The 8,039-nt window shown below is 36.4% G+C and overlaps 1 pseudogene; it reads right to left on the bottom strand.

Moving 5' to 3' along the window:
* On the bottom strand, positions 1 to 7,807 carry LOC119189649 (annotated as a pseudogene).
* Between the last annotated feature and the right edge of the window lie 232 nt (positions 7,808 to 8,039).

The following is an 8,039-nucleotide window of genomic DNA, read 5'->3' as shown; positions in this document are numbered from 1 at the left end:
CTATACAGTTTCTTTTTCAATGCTGAATCCCGCGAAAAGTTTTAAGTTCGTTGATAATGTGGTTGAATCCAGCCATCTTTCAGGGTTAAACTGTTCTGCATCAGGGCCCCAGATTGAATGATGATGCATGCCCCAAAATAACAAAAATACGCTGCATCCAGCTGGCACCGTATAGTTCTCTGTAAATGGTGAAATGTGAGTGGCATCGTAGTCGGATATGTTTTATTGGGAGCCCTAACTGGTGAGTTACGATTGCCAGTGTCTTTGGTCCTGTTGGGCTATTTGGATCTGCTAAATTGTGCTAAACACGATAGCTTAACATTCAAAAAACAGAATAGTTATAATTTTGTTAGTTTAGTAAGACAAAGTACTTTATAATATGGCTATTCCAGAAAATTTTCTAATACAATTATACTAGGATTAGATCGATCAAGCCAGCTCACTGGCGATTATAAAAATAAAACCTTTCTGCAACATGTGTATAAATAAAAGTAGCATCGACTACATTCGAGTAGTGTTTGTACTGTGGTTCACATAGTTTTTCCTTTTGGAGTAGATTTTTCAGAAAAAGGATATTCAGTAATGATAATAGCATAGGATAGTTAAAAATCTACTATCTACTTAGGACTTTAAAAACTCATGATATGAAATGTTACAAAGACAATTATTGATATTTAAGCATATTAACATAACTTACTTAATTTCACATCAGAATCAGCATATCTTGAAACGATGGGTGCAATCGGATACAGTCTCAAGGTTTCTTTTATAACTGCTTCTAAGTAAACTAATTTGTGTAAATCGTGCTTGGTAACGTCTCTATCGGAATATCCTAAAACATCTTGTATTCTGTAAAAAAATTAGGGTGTTATTACCTACACTACTTATTTTCTGTATGATCCAAAAATAGTGCAGTATATATTTTACACTTATTCTTACGAAGGTAATATTTCTTGTGACTGAAATTAGACATTCGAAATAGGATAATTGATCGCTATTATGAGTATCAATTATTTTCCAACGTAGGTTGTAAAAGATACTTCTCTGCCTTAAAAATCAAATGCAAAAAAAGGCAATTTATATAGCACATTTTTTTTTTTTTGATTTCACGTAGAAAGTGCCTTATTACTACCGCCCAGCCTTCGTGGGGGGCGACTGAGCGGTTATGCTGGGGTAACCGTGCCTTACGGCCCGGCGTTGAGCCGCGGATTTGATGGTGACCTTCGGGCGACCGCCGGGCCGAGTCCTAACCCTATATACAACAACCTATGCACGGCCTCAGCTAAAACTCCGCGGTGGCCCTCTTCGGCGATAGGGACGGCTGCGGGCTTCCTCTGACGTTGGAGTGTCTAGTCTGCGACCGCAGCCGCCCCTGCGCGGTGCCGCCTTGCGGCCGTCTCCTATGGGGGGGGGCTCAGAAGCCCCCGCTTACCGAAGAGACGCCCTCGGCGTCTATGGCAATGTAAGGTCAACAACACCTGCCGTCCATCGGGGGTCAACCGAAAGATGTGCAAAATTGCACAAAATGCACTAGGGCGGAAAGCCCCTGCTGCCCGCCGACGACCCCTTCGTGGCCCCTATTAGGCGCCTCTCGACAGGCAGGGGATACCGTGGTGGAATTCTCCAAACGCCCCATTCCACAGGGCGGGAGGCGCCGGTCATCGTCACCGGCGCCTCCTACGTCTCTGACGGCGGAGAGGATCCTCCCTCTCGATCCTCTCGGCACTCTCCTTCTGCGAGAGGAACACCTCGCAGAAGTGGGTCACCACACGCCAGGCTTCGGGCTGCCGACCATGGAAGCGACCACGGCCGGCAGCGAGAGGTCTCCTCCGACGACTGAAACAAGCGCTGCGCTCGTCGTCCCAGGCTGGGCAGGACTACAACGTATGTTGGGCCGTATCCCGCGGGCAGTTGTCACAATGGTGACACACGGCGCTTTCCTCCGTTCCTACTATCTGACAGGTACTCCTCGAAGCACCCATGCCCGGTCACCGAGCACCTGCGTCAGGCGAAATATCGCCGCGCCGTGGCCCTGTCCAGCCACTGTGCAAAGATAGGACGCACTGCCGTGACGGCCCGAAGCCCCGCTGTGGGGCCTCCAGCCTGAGACGCCACTCCTCCAATTTATATAGCACTAAAGTATAACAATTACGATAATATAGCTTTTATGGTGCAAGATTGTTTGCATATGCGCATTAGTTCCTTTAACACGAAAAATTAATTTATTCAACTTCTAATGAATTATTATGGATGATAGGAGCTCACTCTCTATATATTTTTTCTTGCACTTGTGGATATGTTCCGATGGCCATAAGAGTGTACATAAGGACGTAGGAAGAAGTATCGTATCCAGCTATCATAAACGTGTCAACCTCTTCTCTAATTTCCTTATCTGTGATCACTTCTTCATTATTCGAAAGTTCAAGAAGTAAATCCAGGAAGGGTTTGAATTTACCTGAAAATAATTAATGTTATCAATTATGCAGTAGCTATATTTTAAATATTTTTTATTAACACTTGATAATTATATTTTATATCAATCTACTCTACGCGTCTAATTCTCTTGTAGAGAAGCGGCTGCTCATAGTTAGCGTAATAAAAGAATCTCAGGGAATACAAAATTCCAAGTTAGAGTAAAAATAATATTTTATATTATAATTAATTCAATGCCTGTAATTTAATATTATTACCTCCATTTGCGTTTTGACCATCAGTTTGTGCATCATTTATGTCTCGTTTAGCCATTTGTAACTTTCTGTTTTCGAGTACCTGGAATAGATTATTTTTATATAAATTAATGGGATTCCGTCACTTTGTAATATCGTTCGCCTGATGGATTTTCGATATCATTAAATATATTTACGACGCATGCGATAAGGGCGGGAATATGTAAAGAATTGCGAATTATTTATTAATCAAAACAATATTAGTTCATTTTGAATATTTTATATTACCAAAATGTTTATTAAGTTGTCTATGTAATAGTGTTGGTTAAAAATTAAATGTTGTGTAATATAGGAGATGCACGGCATCAATAATTTTAGTGTAATTTTCATTGTGAAATTAATGGAACAATATCTACAGTATAAAAAATTCAACAATCAAAGTAAAGATAACATATTGTATAAATATGACGATTATTTTTATCTGTACATATTTTAAATTTTGTATTGATGGTTTTAAAATATTATGGTTAACGCAGCATCTTCTTGGGAGCCTACCACTTTAAGGTATCTTAATAGAAAGAAAGTTGTATAATTGCGTTTTGTCTTGCAGCAATATATTGCGCAAGAACTTACGGATGTATTGTTTACGCTAGCGGCATTATTTCCATCGAGTTTATGATCATGTGACACCACAAATCCTGAAAGTTTCAATATTTACAGAAGTCGGCTTTCTGTGGTTAATTACATTTTAAAATTGCTTGCGGAGGCCAACTTCTGCAAGTATTCTTGCTAATCTAAACCTCGATTTATATATTAAAATAGTAAAATGTACAGATTCTATCGCGATTATTTATGTTATTCAAAGTCAACATTCGCATAAACAAAAGAAATCATTATGCCAACCTAGCTTTATATGTAATTACGCGTTAAATTATATTTTGAAATATATTATGTTAGTCTTGACTAATTAAATTTAAGATGATATTTAGTGTGACAAAATCTCTATTATCTTAGACGCGGGAGTTAATTTATTGCTAACAAAATAATAAAAAAAAACAATTATATAAGGAACGAAATATAAGTGCTTCAACGTGGAATTTTAATTAAAATTTATAAAGTTCACTCTGAAGGTAATTATGTGTAGTTTTATTATGATACGTTCTTAAAATAATCAACCCACTGCTTCCTCTAACCTAAGGGTATTCAAGAATACTTATTCCTCTCTCTCACTTCACTTGAAGCTCCTATAACACTGTTTAGTGAAACACGTTGCCAGAGTCTGTGCGGAACTTATAATAACCCTGTGTTATACTCCACAGAACAGGTAAAATTGTACCCTATACGTAATGGTAGAGTGCCTAGTATCTATTACTCACACTAATAAGGTAGGAACATTTATTTACGTAGCAATTTCATTCATCTTTGATTCCTTACAGATTATTACTTTAGATCTTGAGCCTCGCCATCCAAGGGTGACTTTTTCATAACGTTTTTAAAAATTATGGACGATTTTTTTTATAGCTATAGCGGTTAAGGTAGCTAACTTCCCTTACTGCCATCTCTCAAAAATCCACCCTATATATAAAATGTAAAAAAGGAAGTCGCAATATAGAAAGAATTTTTTTCGTCAACGTAAGTACAAGATTTTATACATACCATATTAGAGAATCTGTGAAGAAATTTGACGTGTTTATCTTGCGTAGCTTTCAATTGCGACATATTATAAAATATGTCTGGGTGAAGCTCATACTTTCTGAAACCTTTCCGTGAATATACTTTGCATTTGTGCTATGCTGCTCAAATATTCGCCTATTAAATCGTTGTATTTTTCGTTTACGCCAAATACAGTTTCTGAAAAATTTGAATTGGTAAATATAGGACGATTATGTTACTTAATAGATATACTGTGATCACGAGGAAGATTTTATTAAAATCGATTGTGTAGAGTTACACGTAATTTTTAAAGGTTACGATAAGATGTACAAGTATAATGTTCAAGCATATTTTCTCATTTTTCATGCTACATGCGATGAGACACAAATATCACCCGGAGTAATCGTAATAATTAGGCAAATTAACTAACAATAGAAGTATATTTCCACTTATAATTAAGCATAACAAAGCAATATACATAATTTATGTTAAAAAACTACTTTCATAAGAAGTTGATCGGGTTGTAGGTAGACATTGGGTCTTTTATATATCAATATAAATTATACCAATTATCACATATAAAGAACCGAATGCACTTACTCAGATTGATCTAATTCGAATTATTATGTAGGTCCAGCTCAATATTACTTGTGGTTCCGCCCGTGTGATAAACCTTTCCCGAAATAAAAGTATCCGTGTGTATTTTAAAAATTACACACGGATACTTTTATTTAGTATTAATAATGTATGCCATACGTTTATACAGAACGTGGTCGACCCTTATTTGTTCAGCCATTTTGACTTCTAGAACCATCTAAACACCTAAATACATTTACAAACTTACGCTTTTATAATGTTAGTAAGATAATATTTACTTACGGAAAACAGTTTCCAAAGTATATACGGATAGATACTTCAAGTGGGGGAAGGAACCTTTCCCTACTTGCACAAGCAATTGGCCCACAAGCCGTCTCGATTGATCGTTGAAGACGCCTATAAATCCGTCCAGGACTTGTTGGTTGAATGCTGGATTCAGCAGTTTTCGATGTCGTCTCCATACGGGACCTTTAAAAATATTGTTATTTAATGTAGGTAGGCTAGCTCCTACTATGTGTTCGGTTCCAAGTGTTGGAATTTTTTTAAAACGCTGATTACCAACGTTGGAATTTTAGTCGATAAATCTGACATACCCAGTCTACCTTGCTGAAGCAAGACTTAAAATTCAAGAGGAATTAAGTATGCAACAATAATATTGTTATGTTGTTTAACTAAACTCTTGCTAAAGGAACCCGTACTTTCCCTCGTGCACCGAATGACTACTGTGAGGGTTGATCGGTATGCCGGTATGGATTGTTTATGGCATTGGAACTTGGCTCAGAGGACGATCAATGTTTACTGTCCTTCCGGCAGGGTTATTACTGCGTCTTACAATAGTGACCCCAACGTAACTACGCCGTCGTTGCGGAAGCTGGGTGATTATAGTAATTAATTGCGCTTCCCCCGCAAAAATTTATTGTACTTCGATACATTGTCATCCCGCAGAAACTGGGATATTTTCTGTTGTCTCTGAAGGCACACGAGCTAACGCCCTACCTGCACTTATAACTGAGATATTGATTCCTGAGGCTTCATCATCATCATCATCAGCCTACAACTGTCCAATGCTGAACATAGGCCTCCCTAAAGCGCGCAACGCTGCTCCTTCCTGAGGTTTACGTTGCTGTAATACCGTCACGCCTCAAATAGAATCAGTTTTCACATGTTCATGTCGGATATAAACCCATACGTGTTTCTATTCCATTGCATTGCTCGAAAACTTTGTTATCTTAATTAAATTTAGACTATAACCTTTTATGTACCTATTTGTTTGCTGAGGTCAAAATGGTCATCGTCGCCCATAGACTTCGGCAATGTCGTGGCAAAACTAAGCTGTAATTTGATTGCAATGTTAGATATATTTACTTACCACTACCGCTGAATAATCCATTTCCAAGCCAAGGCTTGGCGAAATTGTAGAAGTAATCTTTTAATAAACAACTATTAGCCACGGTGTATAAGTCGTCTGGATCTGTGATGGCTGGAAAGAAATTTTTTTTTTAATTTTTCGCTATACAATATTAAGTTTTATGTTTCTCCAGTAAGTTTAGGGTTCATGTACAAAAGAAGCGATTCCTCGAAGATTGATATTATGAATGCGAGTAAAGAACTCCTTAATAAAATGTAGAGTGTAAAGGCCTTTACTATTTACTACCAGAAGTGACAGATTTATTTAAAATAAGCACACCAAATCGGACCATACAAAAAATATAGAGTATTATTATATTTTGATTGGGTCATTCTCTAGACTATAGATTGAGATTGGGATCTTTATTGAAAATGGGTGTAAATCAGGATAACATATATAGCTCAGTGCCAAAGTAGAGTTATATATTTTGTATGGTGCGTGTACTGTTTAAGGGCAATATTGATAGGCGAGGAAGTTTCCCGTTTCGTCAATTAGTTGCTTAAAAGAAACAATTAAATATGTACCGTAAACAAGTCGAGGGCCAATATTCATTGTTATGACGCCGCCCTTAGTGAGTGCCTCCTGTGAAACCCACTTTAGAACGTTCCACGTATCTGTAAAGATAATATAAAATTTATGCAAATAAATATTGTATTTTATATTTTCGTATTAACTAAGTATTGGATGGTCTAGTGTAACACTAATTGATTAACTGTGTACGAAACATTTCAATTTATTCAGCAGTTTATACGTGATTTAATTATTGACAGAAAATGATTTGTTTTGGGTTTTTATAAAATTTTTAAAATGTCTAAAAAAGAAAAGCATATATTGTAATAAATTGCGCAATTATAATAGTGAGAAAGTTTGGAATCCCTGTATAGCGGTTCTACGCAATATTCAAATGACATAAAAAAACTCTATAACAATATTTTTAGAATACACTAAAATATTGGCATTACACAAATACCGATGATTTCAATTTATAAAAAAATAACTGCATAAAAGTTTTTGGCAAATATCTATTTTAAATATTATCTTTTTAAAATCAATACTTACGTATATTATCACCATATAATATGTAACTGTGGCCTAAAATAGGTAGTTTTCCAGGCAATGACGGAGGTTCGAGAACCTTCATTTTCTTTCTTTGTTTTGCCATTACAAAAAAGGCATAAACAACGCATGTGACGAAGAATAAAAGAAGAAACATTTTCACCTGAGAAACAAACATAATAGTTTTAAGCGTAACTTTAGGGTAAGTGTGTAGCTCTATGTGGACCCCACTCCGTTTACCATCAGTGCATAGGTGCAATAGGATCAAATTTACCGTGCTATATAGTCGACTATAAAGTCTAAATTCAATTGTATATAAAACAATAATCTTAAATCTTACTTCAATTATTATCCTTTTGTACTACACAAAAAATCACACAACTAAACCTCCAATATCAACTTAAAACAGAATAAAACTAATGTTGAGCATTGTTACAACAATTATATATTAAAGTTCGTATATTCTCACGATTATTTTGGTTCCGCTGATCATATGGAATACAAGGTGTTGCTCGTTAAATTACATAATGTACGACGCAAGTACCATCTATTTAAAAAAATTGATTGAAAAAAAATATATTCCCACGGCAGTCAATTACCGGAATTAAAAGTAGCCTATGTGTTAATCCAAATAATGTTTTACCTGTGTGCCAGATTTC

Source organism: Manduca sexta, chromosome 18, assembly GCF_014839805.1.
Source record: "Manduca sexta isolate Smith_Timp_Sample1 chromosome 18, JHU_Msex_v1.0, whole genome shotgun sequence".
NCBI classification, from domain to species: Eukaryota; Metazoa; Arthropoda; class Insecta; order Lepidoptera; family Sphingidae; genus Manduca; species Manduca sexta.
This window is presented reverse-complemented; position numbering and strand designations above follow the sequence as displayed.